We start from the raw sequence: 25,053 nt of genomic DNA, 5'->3' as shown, positions 1-25,053 counted from the left end.
TTTGTGCAGTAATATGATATGAAGAACCTACACTCTCCTCATCTTCGTCACGCTCCTTGGTATACACTACAGTGTGAGACTTTTCTTTTAGCACCTCCCCACATGAAACCACAAGCTTTGTTTGTCATCTCATTCTAGAAGGAATCAAACTTTGTATATCCCTCTGGGTTCCAGGCAAAGCAAGCGTTTTCACGCTTTGATAATCTCTGTGGAACTTGTTCTTCCTTTTCTTCTTCAGTTTTAACGGCCCAAATCTCTCAAATACAGAAGCTTTTGTGGCCGACTTTCCAAGACGATCAAACACTGAAGGCCTTTTATTGGAAGCAACATACTCATCTTCCACAGTGATATAGTTGATACTTGCCCTTCTGTTAAGTCCCGTATTTTTATACATTGGAACAACCCGGATTAACTATGATAATTTAAGGCCAAGATTATTCCGGGATTTGAAGTCGGGACTTTTGACCATTTGATTTTAATTTGAGATATAAGTCATGTATGAAATTGATGGCATTGAACACTTAGGGAAAATTGGGACTACAATTCATAAAATTGGAACTAAAATGTTGTTCAAAAAAAAAAATTCCTTGGTGGCCATGTAAATGGGAATTGGTCCCACACATTGTGTGGCCAATTTTAATTGGTCCACCCCATGTGTGGGCCATGGACACTTGGACAATATTCATATAAGCACAAAAGATGACCAAGTAGTCATCTTTTCTACCATTCCATCAAAAAAAAAAAAAAGAGCAAGAAGTTGAAGAACAACTTCAACCACACGGCCAAGAACAAAAAAAAAAACAAATCCAATTCAAGCCATCCCAAAATTATTTCTTTGGTGTAAACCCACTATTTTGAGGTCCCTAAGTAGTGTGGAAGTGTTGTTGGGGCGATCAAATCATCCGTTTGGCAAGATCACAAACCCTAACTATTTGTGGGATTGAAGAAGAAAGGTAAGAATTTCTCTTGTTTTATGAGTTGTGAGTGTTATATGCTTGTTGCAGTATGTTAATATGGGTGAAATTTGTGAGATATGGTGGGTTTGAAGTTAGCCGTGTAAATGGGTATTTTGATTGGGTGTTGAATAAATTCCTTGCAGCGAGTTAAATTGTTGTAGTGTGTAGGATGGCTAAGAATCATCAATATATGTATATGTGTAGTGATAGATGAATATGGGTCATGCTATATGCCAAAGAACACTAATGTCGCTTAGCGTTTTAATGGTTGTTGTGATGACTTTTATGTTGGAAATGAGAGTTTAATGTCCCAAAATGATATGGTGAATTGTTGCGGACTGATTTGAGGCTTATTGTGCGTTTGACGTAATTTGTATATTTATGAGAATTATATCGTTACATTGTGGATTGTTGACACAAATCATGAATAGAAGTTGAGAAGTGTGGCATAGGGGGCTGCTCTCGGTTTGGGGCTGTTTTCGGCCACATTGGATTAAATTATTGGATTGTTGGAAAAATTATGTAAACTGTTTAGAAAGTTCTTGCATGTTGTTGGTAAGAATTCGGGTTGACAATTGAATGTATGAGCTATATTGTGGCTTGAATGTAAGCCGTTGAAACGAATAGTTGGAAAGTTGTTGAATGATGTAAAAGAAAGTTACTATTGTTATTTTGCCTTTCGAATTGATTATCGATGTTGCTAGGTTGGTTGTTGTTGTTGTTGTTGTTGTTGTTGTTGTTGATTTTGAGCGAGTTAAATTCTCGGGATGGCCTATTTATAGGGGAAATGCTGCCGAATTTTCTGTAAAATTTAATGAATAGTTGGAATGAATGGCTTAAGTGCCCTTAGCTAATGTTTGGTATTCGTTGGCGTATTTGTAGACTTTGGGGAGCCCGAGGCGTAGATTTGGATTAGCTTTAGATTGATTCGCTTGGAGTGCGTACGAGGTATGTAAAGTAATCCTCCTTCTTCGGCATGCCTTAGTTAAAATAGGCTATGATATAAGCCTCGAGGAAACTCTATTCTCACAATCCGAGCATGTTTATGAATCACATTTGTTCTTTGGCATCCTTGCCTTGTCATGGCAAAACATTGATCCTTATGTTCTTGGAATCCATAATTTGTAAAGATTACACGAAAGCTGATTTTTGTTTTAAAGTTCATTCTTTAGCGATTTCAAAACTTCAAACGCCCATAATTTCCTCAGAAAAGCTCGGATTGCTTTGAAATTTTCGTAGGAGTTTGTATGATATAAAATGAGTATGTTTTTCATAGACGGGCTCAGTTCGGGTCTATACTCGTCCGTGGGTCCCGCGACGCCCTTTATGTAAATTCGACAACTTTGAATCAAAAAGTGATAATTATCATTCCGATTTCGAATATGACTATTTTACTTATCCTTCGGATTTATAATAATGATTTTATGCATATGATTCCTCACTACTCCGCTCGTGCCTACTATGATATCGTTCGCCGGTTCCCGGGCCGGTTCTGTTGTCGTGCGCTTTTTGATACATTCCGGTGTTATGCTGTGTTTATGGTTCACCGTGCTCCTCGCTCGAGGGCCGGGTTCCACTTATGTTTGGCGTTATGCTGTGTTTGGCGTTATGCTGTGTTGTGATGTGTGACGGGGATTCGGAGATTTGAAACTTTCTGGTGTTATGCTGTGTTGTGGCGCCATCGACAGGCGGGCGACCACATTTTCCAGTGCCCTATGCATAATTTATACTTTGGAAATAAACATTTTGATATGTATTATTTTCTATATATCTGATTCGATTATTATTCAGATTTATTTTTGTACCTTCTGCTTTGCATACTCAGTACATATTTCGTACTGACCCCCTTCTCCGGGGGCTGCGTTTCATGCCCGCAGGTACAGACGCACAGCCTGGTGATCCACCTGTTTAGGACACCCTTTCTACTATTCGGAGTGCTCCTCTCTTTCCGGAGCTTATACTTTTGGTATATATATTTATTAGTGCATTTGTATATATTCGTTCATGGGTACGGCGGGGCCCTGTCCCGTCATATGATTCTGTCGGTCTGTTTAGAGGTCTGTGGACATGTTTGTGGGTTAGGGTCTTTCTGTATGAATGTATGTACATGTCGTTTGGGCGATCACATACGCCGAGGCGGCCGGTCCGCATATGTTGTTTGGGCGACCCTATACGCCGAGGCGGCCGGTCCGCATATGTTTATATATTGCTTGGTTAGCCCTGTGTGGCTTTCGTTGGTATTTTCTGCGTGCAGGGTATATTGGATAGTCCGTAAAACAAAGGAAACTCTGCCGAAATTTTTCTGGAAATTACCTAAATTTGAAATAAAGCCTTGTCGGCTTTCGCCATATACTAGAATGAGTTGATAGAATTTGAGATAATATTTAATAGAGGGGTTCGGGTGCCCAGATCGGGCACTAGTCACGGCCTACGGGGTTGGGTCGTGACAGAAGTGGTATCAGAGCGGTTTGTCCTCGGAGTGTCCACAGATCGTGTCTAGTAGAGTCTTGTTTATCGGTGTGTTGTGCACCACATCTATAAACAGGAGGCTACAGGACATTTAGGATGTTGTCTTTTCTTCTGATCTTAGATCGTGCGATAGAACTGTGCTATTAGGATGATTCGGTTTTGATCTGTTGTTGTTTTTCTTTCAGTGATGCCTCCGAAAAAGGCGACGGCCGCCCAGAAGAAAAAGGGCGTAGTAGGAGAGACCAGCCGGGCTCAGAAGGGTACTCGGACCCTTGCTCAGATGATGCGTGATATTACGTCCCGGCCAGCCGACTCTGCTACGTCTTCATCGTCAGAGGAGTCTGGAGCAGCTTCACCATTAGCTCAAGGGGCTTCAGCTCCCGCGCCTCCAGCTCCTCAGCAAGGGGCGGAGGACAGGACACTGAGAGAGGCTGTGCAGTTATTGACCACTCTGGTAGCGGGACAGGCTCGCAGACGCGGGCGGAGAGATGATGATGATGACGATAGGCGTGACAACCTGAGGGTTCGAGAGTTTCTATTATGTGGCCCTCCAGAGTTTTACGGGTCTAAGCCCGACGAGGACCCCCATGACTTTATTCGGGGGATGCGGCGCTCACTAGATTTGGTCAGGGCTTCAGAGACTGAGTCTGTTGAGTTGGCTTCGCATAGACTACGGGATGTTGCTGCTCACTGGTATGAGTCCTGGGAGCTATCCAGGGGTGAGGGTGCTACCCCAGCTACTTGGGACGAGTTCGTGACTGCTTTCACTCACCACTTTTTGCCCCCAGAGTTACGGCGGGCGCGGGTTGACCGATTTTTGCATCTGCAGCAGAGGGGTCGGAGCGTCCGTGAGTATAACATGGAGTTTGATTCTTTGGCCCGGTATGCACCTGCCATAGTAGCAGATATGGCCGATCGGATGCACAGATACGTGATGGGGTTAGACCGCTATTTGATTGATGGCTGTATGGCGGTGGCATTGCAGGCAGACATGGATATTGCCCGACTACAGGCTTATGCCCTGGGTATGGAGGACCGACATAGAGCTGATTATTCTAGCAGAGATCGGGACAGGAGGCCGCCCAAGAGGGCCAGATTCGCAGGTTATTCTGGAGATTCTCGAGGCGGACAGCCTCAGCAGCAGCAGTCAGGCAGACATCCTCCTCCGTCAGGCCGGGGTACACCCCCACAGTTTACCGGCAGGAGATCTGAGGGTGCCAGATATTCAGGGGCAGGCCCGAGCTCCAGGGCTTCAGGTTCACAGTTGGACAGAGGTTCCAGCAGTCAGATGAGGCCACCCAGACCTTTGTGTTCCTACTGTGGGAGACAGCACCCGGGAAAGTGTTTCCGAGCTACGGGTGTATGCTTTGTGTGCGGCCGTCAGGGCCATCAGATGAGAGACTGTCCGGCTAGAGGTGGTACAGGCAGTTCAGCTCAGTCTACCGGGTCAGCCGGTGGTTCATCTTCAGCCTCGGTGGCGATGCGCCCTGCGGGGCGAGGTACTCCAGCACCAGCAGGCCGCGGCAGGGGTCGTGGCGGAGCTTCGGGTTCTAGCGGTCCTTCGAACCGCATTTATGCCTTAGCCAGCAGACAGGACCAGGAGGCTTCGCCTAATGTCGTCACAGGTATATTACTGGTTTATTCTCGGTCAGAGGCAGAGCATGCGGACCATTTGAGGACGGTACTTGGCACACTTCGGCACCAGGAATTATATGCTAAATTTTCTAAGTGTGAATTCTGGTTATCTTCAGTGGCATTTCTGGGACATATTATTGGGGCTGATGGCGTCCGAGTGGATACCCAGAAGATCGAGGCCGTAAAGAATTGGCCTAGACCTACGACGCCGACAGAGGTGCGTAGCTTTCTGGGATTGGCTGGTTATTATCGGAGATTCGTGGAGAAGTTTGCTTCCATTTCAGTGCCTTTGACAAGGCTGACTCAGAAGGGAGCTAAGTTTCAGTGGTCAGATGCTTGCGAGCGTAGCTTCCAGTTGCTGAAAGAGAAGTTGACTACGGCTCCAGTCCTGACTCTTCCGGAGGGTCCAGATGGGTATGTGATTTATTGTGATGCCTCTGGTATTGGTTTGGGATGTGTGTTGATGCAGCACGGCAGGGTGATAGCTTATGCTTCCCGGCAGCTCAGAAAACATGAAAAGAATTATCCTACTCACGATTTGGAGCTGGCCGTGGTCATTCATGCTTTGAAGATGTGGAGACATTATTTATATGGGGTTCACGTTGACATTTATACAGATCATAAGAGCCTTCAGTACATCTTTAGGCAAAAGGAGCTGAACTTGCGGCAGCGGAGGTGGTTAGAGTTGCTCAAAGATTATGATGTTGACATTCTCTACCATCCTGGGAAAGCTAATGTTGTGGCGGATGCACTCAGCCGCAAGTCTATGGGCAGCCTAGCAGACGTGCCATCAGAGAGTAAAGAAATGGTTCGCGATATTCATCAGTTGGCTAGTCTTGGAGTTCGCTTGGCTGATTCTGGAGATGTTGGGGTTTCTGTTCGAGGTATTGCTGAGTCCTCTATTACAGAAGATATTAAGCGGCATCAGTATGAGGATCCTATTCTGGCAAAGTACAGAGATGCAACGCTGGCACAGAAGAAGACTCTGTTTGAGATTTCACCTAATGGAGTGTTATTTCACAGAGGCAGATTGTGTGTACCTGACGTTGCAGGGTTGCAGCGACAGGTTATGGGCGAGGCACATTACGCCCGATATTCTGTTCACCCAGGGTCGACGAAGATGTACCATGATATCAGATGCCTATATTGGTGGGACGGTATGAAAAGAGATATAACAAAGTTCGTTGCTCAGTGTCCAAATTGCCAACAGGTTAAGATTGAGCACCAGAAGCCCGGTGGGCTATTGCAGGAGATGGAGATACCGACGTGGAAGTGGGAGATCATTAATATGGACTTTATTACAGGTCTACCTCGCACTCCACGGAGGTATGATTCTATTTGGGTTATTGTTGATCGGCTGACGAAATCAGCCCATTTTCTTCCAGTTCGGACCACCTATTCAGCTGAGGATTATGCCAGGCTTTATGTCAGGGAGATTGTACGACTTCATGGAGTTCCTGTGTCTGTTATTTCCGATAGAGGTGCCCAGTTTACAGCTAAGTTCTGGAGATCATTTCAGGAGGGATTGGGGACCCAGGTGAGCCTGAGTACAGCCTTCCATCCCCAGTCCGACGGACAGGCCGAGCGCACTATTCAGACATTGGAAGATATGTTGCGTGCCTGTGTTATTGATTTCAGGGGTAGCTGGGATGACCATTTACCGCTTGTTGAGTTTGCGTATAATAACAGCTACCACTCCAGTATTCAGATGGCACCATATGAGGCTTTGTATGGCAGGAAGTGTAGATCACCGATCGGTTGGTTTGATGTTGGGGAGACTGAGTTGATTGGCCCAGATGTGGTCCAGCAGGCCGTGGATAAGGTGAAACTTATTCGAGAAAGATTGTTGGCAGCCCAGAGCCGACAGAAATATTATGCCGATAAGCGACGTCGACCGTTAGAGTTTCAGATTGGCGATTGGGTGTTCCTGATAGTGTCACCGATGAAAGGTGTTATGCGATTTGGCAAGAAAGGAAAGCTCAGTCCGAGATATATTGGGCCCTATCTGATTATTCGCAAAATAGGCAAGGTGGCCTACGAATTGGATTTGCCAGCTGACTTGGGAGCGGTACACCCGGTATTTCATGTTTCTATGCTTCGTAAGTGTATTGGTGACCCTTCCAGAGTCTTTCCTGTAGATGATATTCAGGTCACCGAGGAGCTATCTTATGAGGAGCAGCCTATAGCCATATTGGATCGCCAGGTAAAAAGGTTGCGGAACAAAGATATGGCTTCTGTTAAAGTGCTGTGGCGGAATAATAACCGAGAGGAAATGACCTGGGAAGCTGAGGAGCAGATGAAGAAAAAGTATCCTCACCTATTTCCAGTACCTTCAGGTAATCCAATTTCTATGTTTGACTATATTGATTTGTGAATCATTCGTATATGATGGCTATAAAAGAAACTCCCTCGAATTTGAGTAAGATCCGTAGCATTAATCCAACATTCGAGGACGAATGTTCTTAAGGGGGGGAGGATGTTAAGTCCCGTATTTTTATACATTGGAACAACCCGGATTAACTATGATAATTTAAGGCCAAGATTATTCCGGGATTTGAAGTCGGGACTTTTGACCATTTGATTTTAATTTGAGATATAAGTCATGTATGAAATTGATGGCATTGAACACTTAGGGAAAATTGGGACTACAATTCATAAAATTGGAACTAAAATGTTGTTCAAAAAAAAAAATTCCTTGGTGGCCATGTAAATGGGAATTGGTCCCACACATTGTGTGGCCAATTTTAATTGGTCCACCCCATGTGTGGGCCATGGACACTTGGACAATATTCATATAAGCACAAAAGATGACCAAGTAGTCATCTTTTCTACCATTCCATCAAAAAAAAAAAAAAGAGCAAGAAGTTGAAGAACAACTTCAACCACACGGCCAAGAACAAAAAAAAAAACAAATCCAATTCAAGCCATCCCAAAATTATTTCTTTGGTGTAAACCCACTATTTTGAGGTCCCTAAGTAGTGTGGAAGTGTTGTTGGGGCGATCAAATCATCCGTTTGGCAAGATCACAAACCCTAACTATTTGTGGGATTGAAGAAGAAAGGTAAGAATTTCTCTTGTTTTATGAGTTGTGAGTGTTATATGCTTGTTGCAGTATGTTAATATGGGTGAAATTTGTGAGATATGGTGGGTTTGAAGTTAGCCGTGTAAATGGGTATTTTGATTGGGTGTTGAATAAATTCCTTGCAGCGAGTTAAATTGTTGTAGTGTGTAGGATGGCTAAGAATCATCAATATATGTATATGTGTAGTGATAGATGAATATGGGTCATGCTATATGCCAAAGAACACTAATGTCGCTTAGCGTTTTAATGGTTGTTGTGATGACTTTTATGTTGGAAATGAGAGTTTAATGTCCCAAAATGATATGGTGAATTGTTGCGGACTGATTTGAGGCTTATTGTGCGTTTGACGTAATTTGTATATTTATGAGAATTATATCGTTACATTGTGGATTGTTGACACAAATCATGAATAGAAGTTGAGAAGTGTGGCATAGGGGGCTGCTCTCGGTTTGGGGCTGTTTTCGGCCACATTGGATTAAATTATTGGATTGTTGGAAAAATTATGTAAACTGTTTAGAAAGTTCTTGAATGTTGTTGGTAAGAATTCGGGTTGACAATTGAATGTATGAGCTATATTGTGGCTTGAATGTAAGCCGTTGAAACGAATAGTTGGAAAGTTGTTGAATGATGTAAAAGAAAGTTACTATTGTTATTTTGCCTTTCGAATTGATTATCGATGTTGCTAGGTTGGTTGTTGTTGTTGTTGTTGTTGTTGTTGTTGTTGATTTTGAGCGAGTTAAATTCTCGGGATGGCCTATTTATAGGGGAAATGCTGCCGAATTTTCTGTAAAATTTAATGAATAGTTGGAATGAATGGCTTAAGTGCCCTTAGCTAATGTTTGGTATTCGTTGGCGTATTTGTAGACTTTGGGGAGCCCGAGGCGTAGATTTGGATTAGCTTTAGATTGATTCGCTTGGAGTGCGTACGAGGTATGTAAAGTAATCCTCCTTCTTCGGCATGCCTTAGTTAAAATAGGCTATGATATAAGCCTCGAGGAAACTCTATTCTCACAATCCGAGCATGTTTATGAATCACATTTGTTCTTTGGCATCCTTGCCTTGTCATGGCAAAACATTGATCCTTATGTTCTTGGAATCCATAATTTGTAAAGATTACACGAAAGCTGATTTTTGTTTTAAAGTTCATTCTTTAGCGATTTCAAAACTTCAAACGCCCATAATTTCCTCAGAAAAGCTCGGATTGCTTTGAAATTTTCGTAGGAGTTTGTATGATATAAAATGAGTATGTTTTTCATAGACGGGCTCAGTTCGGGTCTATACTCGTCCGTGGGTCCCGCGACGCCCTTTATGTAAATTCGACAACTTTGAATCAAAAAGTGATAATTATCATTCCGATTTCGAATATGACTATTTTACTTATCCTTCGGATTTATAATAATGATTTTATGCATATGATTCCTCACTACTCCGCTCGTGCCTACTATGATATCGTTCGCCGGTTCCCGGGCCGGTTCTGTTGTCGTGCGCTTTTTGATACATTCCGGTGTTATGCTGTGTTTATGGTTCACCGTGCTCCTCGCTCGAGGGCCGGGTTCCACTTATGTTTGGCGTTATGCTGTGTTTGGCGTTATGCTGTGTTGTGATGTGTGACGGGGATTCGGAGATTTGAAACTTTCTGGTGTTATGCTGTGTTGTGGCGCCATCGACAGGCGGGCGACCACATTTTCCAGTGCCCTATGCATAATTTATACTTTGGAAATAAACATTTTGATATGTATTATTTTCTATATATCTGATTCGATTATTATTCAGATTTATTTTTGTACCTTCTGCTTTGCATACTCAGTACATATTTCGTACTGACCCCCTTCTCCGGGGGCTGCGTTTCATGCCCGCAGGTACAGACGCACAGCCTGGTGATCCACCTGTTTAGGACACCCTTTCTACTATTCGGAGTGCTCCTCTCTTTCCGGAGCTTATACTTTTGGTATATATATTTATTAGTGCATTTGTATATATTCGTTCATGGGTACGGCGGGGCCCTGTCCCGTCATATGATTCTGTCGGTCTGTTTAGAGGTCTGTGGACATGTTTGTGGGTTAGGGTCTTTCTGTATGAATGTATGTACATGTCGTTTGGGCGATCACATACGCCGAGGCGGCCGGTCCGCATATGTTGTTTGGGCGACCCTATACGCCGAGGCGGCCGGTCCGCATATGTTTATATATTGCTTGGTTAGCCCTGTGTGGCTTTCGTTGGTATTTTCTGCGTGCAGGGTATATTGGATAGTCCGTAAAACAAAGGAAACTCTGCCGAAATTTTTCTGGAAATTACCTAAATTTGAAATAAAGCCTTGTCGGCTTTCGCCATATACTAGAATGAGTTGATAGAATTTGAGATAATATTTAATAGAGGGGTTCGGGTGCCCAGATCGGGCACTAGTCACGGCCTACGGGGTTGGGTCGTGACACCTTCTTATGGATATGCGAACTGGCGGAGGTTGTTTGTATCCCAAACCTTCAAGTGATTGCATCATGCTAGCTCCTGATGGAAGTTTCCCTAACTTTGACGGCTCGTTGGGGTTGTACCCGGCCTTGACAAATAACTTGTAAGCATTTGGATCAAAGCCTTCATTTGTACATTTTGTAGGGAGTGCCATATTTTGTGGCGGATTCTGAGCCACGAAGTCTCCAAGTAACTTTGAGGACAAGTTTATCGCATCAATTCGTCTGATGGGAAGAGTTAGCCCCCCTAGCATATTTTCTTGAGCTTCAGATGGTTGACCTTCCTTTTTCTTCAACTTTGGAACATAGCAGAGCACGGGAGTTGTCTTCTTCTTCTTCAAAGACACGGTGTTCCCTTTATTGGGACTGGAGTGTGACACCTCAACACCAACTTCAACTTTTCCAATAGTCTCATAAGCTCTTTCAGTTGCGATCCTATCACTCTTGGTCGTTGCGATGTCATCGACTTTTACTTCTCTCACCATGTAGTTCTTCAAGTAGAACTTCGCATCGACGAAGTGTGACTCTGCTTCAGTAAACGGCTTATCATCAGCAACTATCTTCTTTTCGACACTGCCTTCGAGATGCTTCAAATACTGATAGTAGGAGGATGGGATAACTTTGTTCTCGCGTATCCATGGCCTGCCAAGCAACATATTATACGAAATCTTTGCATTAATGACATGCATCCATGCACTTGATCGCAAATCTTCGATGGTGATATCTACTTTGACAGCACCTATGGCTCGTGCCCCCCTTGATTGAATCCTTGTATCATCAAGCGGCTTTCAGAAAGTTCTTCAGTTGTGATGCCAAGTTCCTTCATTGTACGAATAGGAAGAATGTTAACTCCAGATCCATCATCTATCAATATTCTGTTTATCCTCTTCTCGAGGGCATAACCCACCATGTACAATGGACGATTATATAGTGTTTACCCAAGTAGAAGCTCGTCATCTGTGAATGTGATTCTTGTATCACATGTGTGTACCTCTTTCGAACAAGATTGAACAGGATTTTCAGATGATGACAAAGACAATGTTGATAGGTTTTCATCATTTGCTTCCTCTTTATCAGTATTGAAGCATGATGCCTCAATGTTGTCTCGAGCAGTCTTATTGTGGAACCAGCTTGGTAGGAATTCCCCCAAAGTCACAGGACATCGTGGTTCTTGGTGATAGTTCTCCTCCACTTTTGCTTTCCTCAGTCGCTCAACTGATTTCTGCTTCCTTGGTCTTCTAACCATCCTTTTCCTTGTTGGTTGTTTAGATGATTCTTTTTGTGGACTTGTTTTACAGCGTCTCCGCCTAGTCACCAAAATCCAACCTTCATCATTGGCTTCATCAACTTGGGTTCTATCTTCCTCCATTGGTCCTCCCTCATGTTATTCAAAGCTGTATATCTGGACCGGATCGAAAGAGCCAAAGGTGATAGAGACTTGATTCGAACTTGCCTTCTCATCATCAAGCAGAATCTTGTTTTCATTAGCCAACTGCATAACTTTGTCCTTGAAGACAAAGCACTTCTCAAGAGGGTGACCCACAAGTCGATGATACTTAGAATAGTTCGGGTCGTTTGTTCTTCCAGCTTCATTGGGCCACTTCATCTCTGGTAACTCAATGAGCTTCAGCTCAAGTAGTTCATCAAAAATTTTAGGGACATCAGAATCCAGAAAGGGGTATTCTCTTTCTTGCATCTCCTTCAAGGTAGACTTTCGGCTTTTGTTGTCTTAGAAGGAAGTTGCTTTCATACTTTTCTTCTTGCTCACCTTCGTAGTAAACTTTACAGGCGAGGCGTTGACGTTCATGGATTCTTTATTATCACTCTTGAGGACGAACTTGCTCCATTTCTTGGGTTCCTGCTTGTCCTTTCCTTTGCGAGGGTCGTAGACTGGCATTACTTCATTCCCAGTGGAAGACATGCTCAACTCCATGTCATGAGCACGAGTAGCTAGTTCTTCAAAAGACCTTGGCTTAATTCCTTGCAATATGTAGTGAAGACCCCAATGCATTCCTTGGATACACATCTCTATCGCAGAAGCCTCGCTGAGCCTATCTTTGCAGTTTGGACTCGCATTTCTCCATCGGTTGATGAAATCGATAACTGGTTCGCCCTTCCTCTGGCGAGTGCTTGTAAGCTCGACCATGCTCACGGTACACCTTGTGCTATAAAAGCGATTGAGGAACTCCTGCTCTAGTTGCTCCCAACTATCGATAGAATTAGGTTCGAGATCAGTGTACCAGTCAAAGGCATTCCCCTTGAGAGAGCGGACGAACTGCTTGACAAAATAGTCTCCATAAGTCCCAGCATTGTTACATGTTTCAACAAAATGTGCAACATGTTGCTTTGGATTTCCCTTGCCTTCAAATTGTTGAAATTTGGGAGGTTGATAACCGGCGGCCATCTTGAAGCTATCAATTCTTGTAGTGTACGGCTTTCCGTAAGTAAACGAAGACTTGGCAGCAACTTCGTACTTATCCTTGATAGTCCCTTCGATAAACTCCTTTAGTCAGTCAAGCGGAATCATCCCTTCAGAAGAAACAGGAATTTCCTTGGTAGGTGGTACTTGCTTTGCATGAGGTTCAGTCTCTTGTACTTCTGGACCCTTCCCAGGTGCGTGGCTGGATTCTTCTTCCATTAATCCATCTATCTTGTCCATCAACTTCTCAATCCGAGCGTCTTGATTTTGCACATGCTTGGCCAACCCATCAATCACCTTTGCCAAATTTGCCAATGTCTCCTCCATTGACGAAGCGTTAGTTACCATTGCTTGCATGATTGTTGGGGATGTTGAAGAATAGCATGGATTATCGCATAAGTTGATTTTTGACTGGCCTACTTCATGTGGTGTGAGTGGAGAGGATCCGTCACTTGAAGTATCATCATCTTCCTTCATAGCAGAGTTCTTGGATCCAAAGAGATCAAGTAGAGCTAGAGTCTTCTTAATCTTTTCGGTAATGTTGCTTCCTACCTCCGATGCATCAGTAGAGGATCTCGCTCCTTTTGGAGATAAAGATCCAAAAACAGGAGTTGTTACGGATGAGATTTGGAGTGCTTGTTGTCCCAACATGCTTGCTTTGCTCCTCGTAACTGGTCCAATGCTACCAAAGGTAATGTCGAGGATGCTTTCCACATCAGCAGAGAACTTGGAGCTAGCAACCTTGGAGGAAACTGATTTGGAGTTGATCTTCTCTGAAGTCATCTCGATATTGTTAAACTTTGATGATTGAAAAGTTGAGATAAGAGGTAGAGATGGTCCCACTGGGCGTGCCAGAATTTGTAGACAATAAAATTCGCGTCGAGAAAATAATAATCGAGACAGGAAAATATCGCAACAATCTTTGTATTTGATTTCAAATTATGAGTGTTACAATCTCTATGATTCCTCTGATTCGTCTTTTCAACAATAAATTCAAGGGCTTTTGAGCTTGATCTTGAACTTGATGGATTTAATTTTGACTTCGACTTGAATTCAAGGGCTTTTGAGCTTGATCTTGAATCTGCGTCTTGATCTCTAGAACTTCTAGAGAAATACTTGAATGCTTGAATGCTTTTAGCTTGTAGAGAAATCTGCGGCGTTTGATCCACGAGCTCTCTTTGGCTTCTTGTTAGAATTTCTGTCCCTTTTATAAATTATGAGACCCCTATTTATAGTTGTAGGATGGAGGAGTTGTGATAAGGACAGACTTCTTTCGACCAATCAGATTTAAGCTGACATGTCGATATTTGATTGGCCGGAACATGTCACTTGTACACATGGCGCATCTTCATTGACTTTTGATTTGACTAGGCATGCTGCATCATTTTGACACGTGGCATGACACTATAGGCTCTTTTATTTGACTTGGTGTGCCACGTCATTTGACACGTGACACCAAAGTGGGCCTCTAGAATAAGATGATGCCTTGGGCTGGGCAAAGTGGGCTCATCATTTGTGGCCCAATTAAATGGACTAGCCCAATAAAATTGGACCATTACTTAAATCCATATTTATTGGACTTAAATAGTTAACTCAATTGTATTAGCCCACAATTTACTTATTCGGACTAATATATATTGAGTGTAATCTGAATTTCTGGTTGATTAAATTTAATAAAATAACATTGTCCACAACATGTCCAAACACAACTTCATCTCTTAATTTATTTATTTTTTAAAAAATTGATTTCAAAAATTCTTTGTTAAAGTATCATTCAACTCATGTTCAGACGCCAACTAAGATAGTTTTCACCTTTACGTTTGGTAAGTAAGACGTTATTTTTTGGTTCTCTTTTAATTACATTAATTTTGTCAAGGATCCATTTTATTCTACTTTTTTTTTTAAATCTAGAGTTAGTTAACAATATAGAGTTTAAGTTTTGTGCACAGTCAATGTATACCTTTTTTACATCATCAGGTAATATTAACCTGCTACAGCAGGACATCAACTATTCCCTAATTATTTTCCTTAAAAATGCCTTTTTATTAATTTTTCCTCTATTTCTCTCGCCTCTTCAAACCCTCCGCCTTCCGTGGTCTCTCAAATCACGGTGATTTATAGTTACTCATTCGTTTCCTCTCCCTTTTGCCCCTTGTACTCATATCACAGATGTAGCAGCAGTCTTTTTGCCAATTTTGTTTCTGATGTGAAGACATACCAGTATTACGTTACTGAAGAATGGTGTCAACATTAACAGCAAATATTTGATGTGTTTTATTATCAATTTCCAGCAAAGATGAAAACGAATCGCATGACTTAACAATGTAATTTAAGGTTCCTTTATTTCTCTAGTATCATAATCGGTACCTGTAGACTTTTCAAATTACATAAATAAAGTCTTTGCAAACTAATATTTTTCCATGAACTTAAGAACCCAAACCTAATTCAGTAATTTAATCGATTTTGACGACGAAATTTGAACAAAACTATGAAGAAAAATAATAAAGTTGGGAAAAGGAAATAATTCTAATTACAAGTACAATTTGGAAATAATTTCAGTTACAGTATAAGTAGGGTTCAATTTGCCTTAAACGTTTTTTTTCTTTTCTAAATTAAATAATTTTGAAAAGGTAATACTTTATTAATTACTCCCTCCGTCTCATAAAAAGTGTCACTTTAGCAAAAAATACGCATATTAAGAAATCAATAATGCAATGTGAAGTTTACTAAATTACCCCTATATAGTAAAAATAAATTACTTTTACCTTTTGATTAGAGCATGTACAAGAAGTAAACCTTTTGACATTGGAAATCCAATAATACCAACTTACTATGTGGCTTTTTCAATCATCATTTAGATGTTATTTTATTGTTCAAAGGTAGAATAGGAAAAAAATTAGTCAATTTATATTTTAATTTTCTAAAATGACATTTATTATGAAATAAAAATATTTAATTAAGGTAATACTTATTATGAAAAGGAAGAAGTAAAATCTACTATGAATAATTACCTTTAAATTTACTTGATTGTGTAAGAAATTTTGTGCAATAGCACTGCACAAAACTTAAAACTCAACAATATTAGGGCGCGTAGCACCAAGCATTTCACCACGAGGGGTAGTGTTAAAAAGTCCACGTCAACTTTTAGAACTTTTATTTAACACTCCTACTAGAATTTGCTGCTTTTTGCCCTTTGGCGAATCAGAATTCACAGTAAGAGAAGCAACGTTAATTTATTGTCCCTCTGTATACCTTGGAATATACACCCGTCTTAGCAATGTCCAAACAAACAGTAAATACACAGTGAAAGTAAATAAAGCTAAGCTATTCTCCCTCCTATTTGCCCTTACTTCCCTGGCTCTCTTGTCAACTTCTCAAGCTTCTTTGATATCTGGGCTCGTTTTGCTTTCTCTGTTTCTAATTAACCTTTTTTCCTTCTGTTTCTTTTACTTTCTAGGAGTGGCATTAATTTCAAATCAGTATTTGTTAAATGAAATATGCATAAAATTTCAACTTTAATTTTATACTCCTTCCGTTTTAATTTATTTGAATCTATTTCTTTTTTAGTCCGTACCAAAATGAATGACCTTTTTCCTAATTTGAAAATAAATTCACTTTATGAATGATTTACAACCACACAAATTTTCAAGGCTTATTTTGAACCACAAGTTTCAAAAGTCCTCCCTCTTTCTTAAATATCGTGCCCAGTCAAATGGGTTCAAACAAATTGAAACAGAGGGAGTATAAGAATTTTAAATTTTAAATTCTTCAAAAAGTAGGATTTGGAATCCCAAATTATGATTTTAAATTGTTTTAAATGTAAAGCTTGACCCATAAGTTAAATTTTTTGTAAAAAAAAGTACATAAGTTGATAGATATACTTTTAGATGTAAAACTTGACTCAGAGTAACAATGTTGGTGTTACACCCCATACTTTCGTACGTTAAGTTTCTTTATGAGTTGGTTGCTATAGAATCGGAAAGCGAAATTATTTTCGAGGATATGTGAGATTAGACGTGTTCATTTTGAGTATACGAGGGTTTAAATTCATGTTTGGCAAGTGTTGGAAGGATTAGAGGATGAGCAAATCGAAGAGAATATGTTTCGTCAAATTTTGATGTTGAGGGGAGAAATACGGACCGTACGTGGAAATACAATCTGTACTTCTCTTAGCAGAGAGGTCAATTTAATGATGGGAATTACGGTCCAAAAATATGGACCGTATTTTCTGGCTGTATTTTTAAGTCAGTTCCAGCTCTGTTCTTTTATATATTTCGTATACCCCTCATTTTATCTTATTTTCTCTATTTCCCCTGATCTCCAACCTTATAGAAAACCCTCTCCAACAATATCTAATCAATTCCTAAGAAAAATCAAGGATCAAAAGAGAAGATCAAGTGTTTAAAGGTTCTTCAATGATTATGGAAGCTTGTTTCTCCTCTTGGTAGGGGTTTTGGAGGATACTTCAAGGTGAAGCATTATTGGAATTGATGCGTTCTTGAGTTTTGAGGTAAGACTCTATCTTAACTCCATGTTTATGAGTTTATATGATGGTTATGCAAGGTTTGGAGGGAAGTTTCAAGCATGAATTTGAGTTCATGTTGAGATGTAATCTAACTTAAGCAATGTTGTTAATATATTTTTAAGCTAAAACCTTGTTGTAAGGATAGTAGTTGGTGTTGAGATTGTATTGAGGATGTTATACTTGGTACAATTTGAAGAAGAAAGTGTATAAGTGTTGTACACAAAGCGTATATTGGGTTGTTTTGATGTAAATCTCGAGGTGAGTAAAGATATGACATTAAAGAGACTTATTTAAGGTTGTAGTTGTGTTGTTAGCTGTTAGGTGTATTGTAGTGACTAAGGAGATTGGAATATTAACCCGACAATTTCATTGTGGGATTTGTTGACGACTTGAGGTATGTTAAGGTTAACTTTTCTTCTTTTGGCATGATCTTGAACGAAACGGAAACTTAACGCTACTCCATGATGATTCCATTCTTAGCGGCTAAGGATGTTCAGTGTTGATTCATGTTTCTAGAATGTTGTTTTTTAGTAAGTCCTTCTTTAGATTCAGTATGATTCATAGAGTCACTTGTTGATGAAAATTATATCTCATAATGATGTTCAAAGGTGTAACGACCTTACGTCACTCCGATAGATTCAGGATGTACTTTTATCATATTCATGCATTGCATTAATATATATATATATATATATATATATATATATATATATATATATATATATACACGGACCTATGACGCTACAGGCATTATATACACGTATATTATGTATTATCTTTATGGGATCTGGGGAACGTTAGGACGTTATATATGCACTACTACCTGATCAGCTGGTCACATGATGATAATGCCCACAGAGGCTGATATGATGATGATGATGCCCACAGAGACCGATATGATATGATAGGATACCCGCAGAAGCTTGACAGGCGTTATACACGCATATATATGTATACATACAATACTTATGCATATCATTAGCCCTCAGAGGTAGTTCAGACATCCAGGTTGCATTCATTTTATCCTATGTACTTTTATGTCTCTTTCATGTTACTGTCATGCCTTATATACATAGTACTTTGTCCGTACTGACGTCTCTTTTCTGGGGGCGCTGCGTTTCATACCCGCAGGTTCAGGTAGACAAGTTGACGGTCCGCCTTCGTAGGTTGCTGTTCAGCTGATATTGGAGCACTCTCCTTGTTTCAGAGTTACTATTGTGTGTTTGGTACGTTATACTTTTGTGGACATATAGGTATGGCAGGGCCTTGTCCCGACCTTGTTATGTCATGCATTCTATTAGAGGCTTGTAGACAGTATAGTATAGTCAGACGTTGTGTGGGCCTCTCGGCCTACATTGTTGCCGTATAGTTGTCTATGATAGCCTTGTCGGCTTGTATAGTTTGTCCAGCATAGAAGTATAGTATGTCTTTTCGGGCTCATCCCTTTTCAGCATATTTCTCATATGATCTAGCAGATTTCCATCTGATAATCCTCGTGGTCCGCCCTTGTTTATGATTATGATATAAAAACATGATCAGCGGTGCTCGGTAGGTAAGGCCCCGGTGCCCATCATCAAAGGCGGATTTATGTGGATGGATAGGGATGCCATGGCACCCGGACCGCTCGGCTGAAACTTGGTATCTATATGCGGATATGTATAAGAAATGAAATATATATAAGTCTTGCCACCCTCAAGAACAAAAGAGTGAAAAGTGACACTGGCAAAGGGCATAACCTGCCACTCTTGCGACTGAAGATCGAACCTGCATGCAGTACCATTTTGCATGTTTTTTTTTCCCCTGTGCACGCTTCAGCTCTATACTTTTTCAGTTTTTGTAGCTTTAATTCTTTTTACTTGCTATTCTTTGTTAATCCAAATTAACTCTTTTATGCTTTAATTAATTCTTGGCTCTTTTTACTTCCTCTTTCTTTAAGCATTAATCTCTTTATGCGTGCATTGAGTGTGTATCCTATATCAATGAGTACATAAACAATACATAAACAAGTCCTTTAACTTGGCGCGAGCTGGCAACTATGACCTTAAACTTTGCTAGTGCACAAGTAGGCACTTAACCTTGCCAAAAGTTGAACATATAAACACAGATGCTGACATGACGCTGATGTGGCAGTGACATAGCACTGAACAAAACCATGTGCCACGTCAACATTTGTGTTTACATGTTTGACTTTTGGCAAGTTTAAGTGCCTACTTGTGCACTAGCAAAGTTTAAGGTCATAGTTGCCAGCTCACGCCAAGTTAAAGGACTTGTTTATGTGTTTCACATAAATATTAAAAAATATTCCCTCTGTTTCAATTTGTTTGGACCTATTTCCTTTTTAGTCCGTGCCAAAATAAATGACCTCTTTCCTAATTTGGAAACAACTTCACTTTATGAATGATTTATAGCCACACAAATTTTCAAGGCTTATTTTGAACCACAAGTTTCAAAAGTCTTTCCTCTTTCTTAAATGTCGTGCCCAGTCAAATGGGTTCATATAAATTGAAACGGAGGGAGTATATATGTAAATTGTAAATTTCAAAATTTTAAAACAAATTCAAGTTTTAAAATGATGAATATTATTATGTTAAGAGTTTTCAAATTTAAAGGTTGCTTTGATCTTTCCGCAACGTTCGCGCTTATGGAAGATGAGTGGGTTGAAGCTACAATTTTGACTCTTTCTACACTATATATCTGCAAGAATACACCAGGAAAATATAGTATGAATCTATTGAGATAACAGTATTAGATGGTTTATAGAGGTTCAGATTTTTAACGTACAAAATCTTTATCTTTCTCAAAGTTTTAGAGGATAAGGCCTCTTACTCCTACAAAAAAAAAAGGGCCGCTTAAGCATTGTTAACCGATATCCGCATATTCGTTCGATTTGTCTATATTAATCGAAATAGATAAATGACCCGAACCGTAACTCAATTTTGAAGAAACCGACTCGTTTACCCTATTTGAACGGTGTGGCGCCCCGAACCTTCAAATCCTGGATCCGCCTCTGCCCGTCATGGCCCTCCGGTTGGGTCTTGAAAGTTGGTTCGTATTGAAAATGCATGCTCGACGTGGAGAGATTATCCGTACCATTTGGTATGATTATATTAAAGAGTATTTACACTACTATTCATGTTAAATTTTCTTTGTTATTGAACTAAAGTTCGATTAATAGATTGTTGTATTTTTTAGAAATGCATTGTAGAAGCGTATTAACTTTGTTATGAACTATGATTTGCTCATTTGGTAAGATTGTATAAGAATTGAAGAAGTTTTGATATTTTTCACAACTTGTGGGGTTTTCATGTTTATGAGGAAAAATACAATTTAAGAAATACAAGTTGCATGACCAAATAAAACTTCAACTTCATATCAACCTGATTTTAAATCATTTCCAAACGGGACCTAGGACTTGCTCCTTCTGTTTCATATTAAGTGATATTTTTATTTTTTCATTTTAATTTAAAATTAGTGATGCTTTACATAATCTAGAAGGTACCAATTATTTTCTTCCAAATTTACTGCTTAGATAAGTGAAATTTTACAACATCAACATATCCTGTGTAATCTCACACGTGAGGTCTAAGTGGAGGGAGGGGGTAGGATATACATAGATCTTGCCCTACCTTTATGGGGCAGAGAGATTATTTCCGAAAGACTCCTGGCTCAAAAGAAAAAAAAAAGGAAAGGAAAAGATAAGTGGATTTTTTGTAATAAAAAGTTTATATTAAATAGGTACTTCTTTCATCTCAATTTAAATGATATAGTTTGCCTATGCACGAAGTTTATGACAAAGAGAAAGACTTTTGAAACTTGTAGTCTAAAACAAACCATAAATATTTGTGTAGCTAAAATAAAAAAATTTAAGTTTATTTAGAAATATATTATCCTTTTTGTGACAAATTAAAAAGAAAAGTACATCACATATATTAAATAAAAAACGTACTATTTAATTAAGAATAAATTAGTAAATCTACTTGTAGGAGTTTGCTCAAGCTAAGGAGCCGTTTGGACATGGTTTGAAACCACGATTTGAAATCATGATTTGAAATCATGTTTGGACATGTAATTTGGATATCTTAAGCTGTATTTTCTCTTATAGATATAAAAACTCCACAAGTTGTGAAAACTATTAAAACATTCCCAATTCTTGTACAATCTTACCAAATGAGCAAGTCATAATTCATAACAAAATTAATACGCTACTAGAAGGCCTTTTTTTTATGACATGGGAACCCGCAGTCGCTACCCTTCGGGTGCGCATCTACTAGAAGGCCTTTTTTTCTCTAAAAAATACAACATCAATTGATCAAACTTTAGTTCAATAAAAATGAAAATTTAACATGAATAGTAATGTAACTACTCTTTAATATAATTCTCCCATATGGTAGACATAAATATAGGTTGGTGGAAGTTAATGAGGTTAGTAAATAGTTGGTGGGAGTAATTGTTAAAAATATTACCAACTTATGAATTTTTTTATAAAATATAAACTTATGGATCAAGTTTTATATTTAAAAATTTTAAAATCATAATTTGAAACCTCAAATTATAATTTTTTGAATGATTTGATATTTTAAATCATGAGATGAAATGCATATCCAAACATTAATTCCATCTCATAATTTTAAATTATGATTTTAAACCGCATGTCCAAATGAGCAATACCAGTATCTCTTTGAATCCTCGGTACCCCACTACTCTCGCCTACAAGTCCTTTCCCTTTAAAAAGCCCACGAGCAACAATGACTCGACACATAAAGCAACCCCATTTCAGGCCCCTTTAACACACCCTCTCCATTCCGTAAATTCATAGTCCTTTGTTGATTTAACAAAAACAAATAAAAACACTCCAACTTTGAACTCTCAGTAGCAGTCCATTGTGAGGTCAATCTCCAAGATTCTGCAGGCATCTTTACTCATACTCCCCAAAAATGGAAGTAAGCACTTCATGGTTAATTTCTCTTTCTTGTGGTTGACTACGTTTTATTTGTCATTCTGATTTGTGGGATTTTTTATTTTTTTGTGTGTGTGTGTGTGTGTTGATAGGAGAGCAATTACTACTTGATGAATAGGAGTCACATTCCAGCATTTGGTAGCTGGGAATCATGTAACACAGATGAATTCCCAATTCCTTTCACACAGTGCTTTGAATCTGCCAGGCAAGTTGACCTTCGTCGTTACAGTTACTCTGAAGACCGTGATTTGTACGTGGCCGGAGATCTCTACCAGAATGATATTCTCACTCCTGCTATGATTGTCGTTCCTCGTCGTAAGGTAATTATTATTATCAGACGCATAATTAGAGTTTAAAATTTATGAATTCGAGATTTTAGCGTCTTTTAATGTTACTGAGTTTTAAACTAATAATTTATGTATATTAATTAAATTTCTTAAAACAAATAGGTAAAAAGTTTGGACCTAAGTTACTTTAAATACTAGCTCCGCTCCCTGTTATTATTTCTGTAAGCCTCTATTGTCCTTTACCTTCATTTAAGAGTTGCATTAAAGAGAGAACAGTTTTTGGTGTGTTAGAGCAAATGGAGAGTTGAATAGGAGGCAGGACATGTGAAAGCATTCAATGATTTTGGTTTTACTAATGCTTGTCTTCTCTTCCTAAAACATGTGGCACTCTCTGAATTTAATTAAGGCACCACCTTTTTGTCCTAAATTTAATCACTTTTTTTGAGAAAAGGTCATAAATAGTTCCTTATCTTATCTATGGGGAGTAGGTTTAAAATGATTCCTTAACTATACACTTACCGATTTTAGTTCTTTATCTATCCAAAAACTTATCAAATTTGGTCTCCGTCTATTTTTTTATACAGATAGCGTACAAACTCATAAACCTTCATGAGATTAATTATTAAATCATTCCTCATACCTATATTTCTCTCCCCTGCTTCTTTTTCGTCAAGTTCCTTTTTTTTTTTTTTAAAAAAGAGCATTCTAGCACTGGTGTCACTCTCGAGTCTCTAAAATTCGAAAAGACAAACTTAGGCATAAAATTTCTATAACCATTCTTCTCAAACACTACTAAAAAACTGATAAACACTGACGGAAAAAAATCAATGGAAAAAATCAACAGAAAGACCGACAGATTTTGTCGGTTTTTTCAATAATTTTTTTTTTTTTTTAAGAAAACTGACAGACTGCGTCGATTATTTTTTGCACAAAAATGCGCGAAAAAATATAATTATTTGTTATTATTTTCTAAAATAAACCGATGGAGTCCGTTAGTTTTTTAATTTTTTTTTAATAAAAATCCGATGGAGACGGAGTCCGTAGGTTTTTAGAGCGAAAAAAAAGTATAAATTAAATCAATGTAAGTATATGAACAAAAAATATCAGTGGTCTAGTTGTAAAACCCTTGAATGCCAAGGAACATACTCGGGTTTGACTCCAAGTTCCTACGGAACATAAGGAATGTAAGTCTCTTTTTTTTTTTTTAACAAGAGGAACTTGACGAAAAAGAAGCAGGAAGAGAGAAATATGAGTCTGAGGAATGATTTAACGATTAATCTCACGAAGGTTTATGAGTTTGTACGCTGTTTGTATAAAAAAATAGATGGAGATCAAATTTGATAAGTTTTTAGATAGTTAAAGGACTAAAATCGGTAAGTATATAGTTTAGACTTACTCCCATAAATAAGAGACTATTTATGGCCTTTTCTCCACTTTTTTTGCAAGCAACAATTAATGGACTTGCTGAACTGACCATTGAGATGTGACCCTTCCAAAAAAAGTTTTAACTTGCATCATGTGGATTTTTTTAACACAGAGAAAAACAAGTAATGAAGCAGTTGGAAAAGAAGGAAGGGTGGGTGGTGTGCAACTATGAATATGATGAAGTGAAAAAAGCAGTAAGCCCTGCCCCACCTAAAAGGGCAGTTAAAGCTGTAGATGAAGATCTCTACAAGATTTCCCCTCAATTGCTCTACGCTAAGCCTAAAAGAGTATGTCAAGTCCTTATATGTTTATTTATAAAGAAAAAACAAAAGTTGAATCCTACATAATTATCTAAGGGGCCGTTTAGTTCACCGATTAAGGTGTGATATCTCATGATTAAGTTTGTGATTAAATTTATATTTTATTTGGGTGAAGATATAAATTTATATCTTCAAGCAAACAAAGTATAGCTTGGTTGGCCAATTTATTTTTCTCCATTTTTTTTTTAATAGTGCTTATTTTAAAGAAGTGAGAATGACCAAGTTTTTGGGAGAAAATAAGTGCTTCTGGGGAGTAGCAGAAGTAGTTTTTTCAGAAGCTAAAAAAAATAACTTCAGCCCAAAAGCACTTTTGGGAAAAATACACTTCAAAACATTTTTTAAAAGCTTGGTCAAGGACAAATTACTGCTCAAAAGTACTTTTTAAATTAATTGGTCAAACACAAACTGTTTTTCGTCAAAAATACTTTTTTTATGAGCACTTTTGAAAAAAATACTTTTCAAAATAAATTGATTTTAGAAGTTTGGCCAAACAGGCTATTAATTTCAAATTTA

At 39.0% G+C, this 25,053-nt stretch overlaps 1 long non-coding RNA gene across 1 annotated transcript; it reads left to right on the top strand.

The window, feature by feature from the left end:
* The first annotated feature begins 381 nt into the window (after window positions 1-381).
* Window positions 382-3,196, top strand: LOC132631485 (uncharacterized). Its single transcript, XR_009578848.1, has 3 exons — window positions 382-953; window positions 1,839-1,904; window positions 2,834-3,196. It is a non-coding gene; the product is annotated as an uncharacterized LOC132631485 (long non-coding RNA).
* Window positions 3,197-25,053: the final 21,857 nt, after the last annotated feature.

The sequence above is a fragment of the Lycium barbarum genome, chromosome 3 (genome assembly GCF_019175385.1).
Source record: "Lycium barbarum isolate Lr01 chromosome 3, ASM1917538v2, whole genome shotgun sequence".
In the NCBI taxonomy this organism is placed as follows: Eukaryota; Viridiplantae; Streptophyta; class Magnoliopsida; order Solanales; family Solanaceae; genus Lycium; species Lycium barbarum.
The sequence above is the reverse complement of the archived record's forward strand: the minus strand, read 5'-3'. Positions and strand labels throughout refer to the sequence as shown.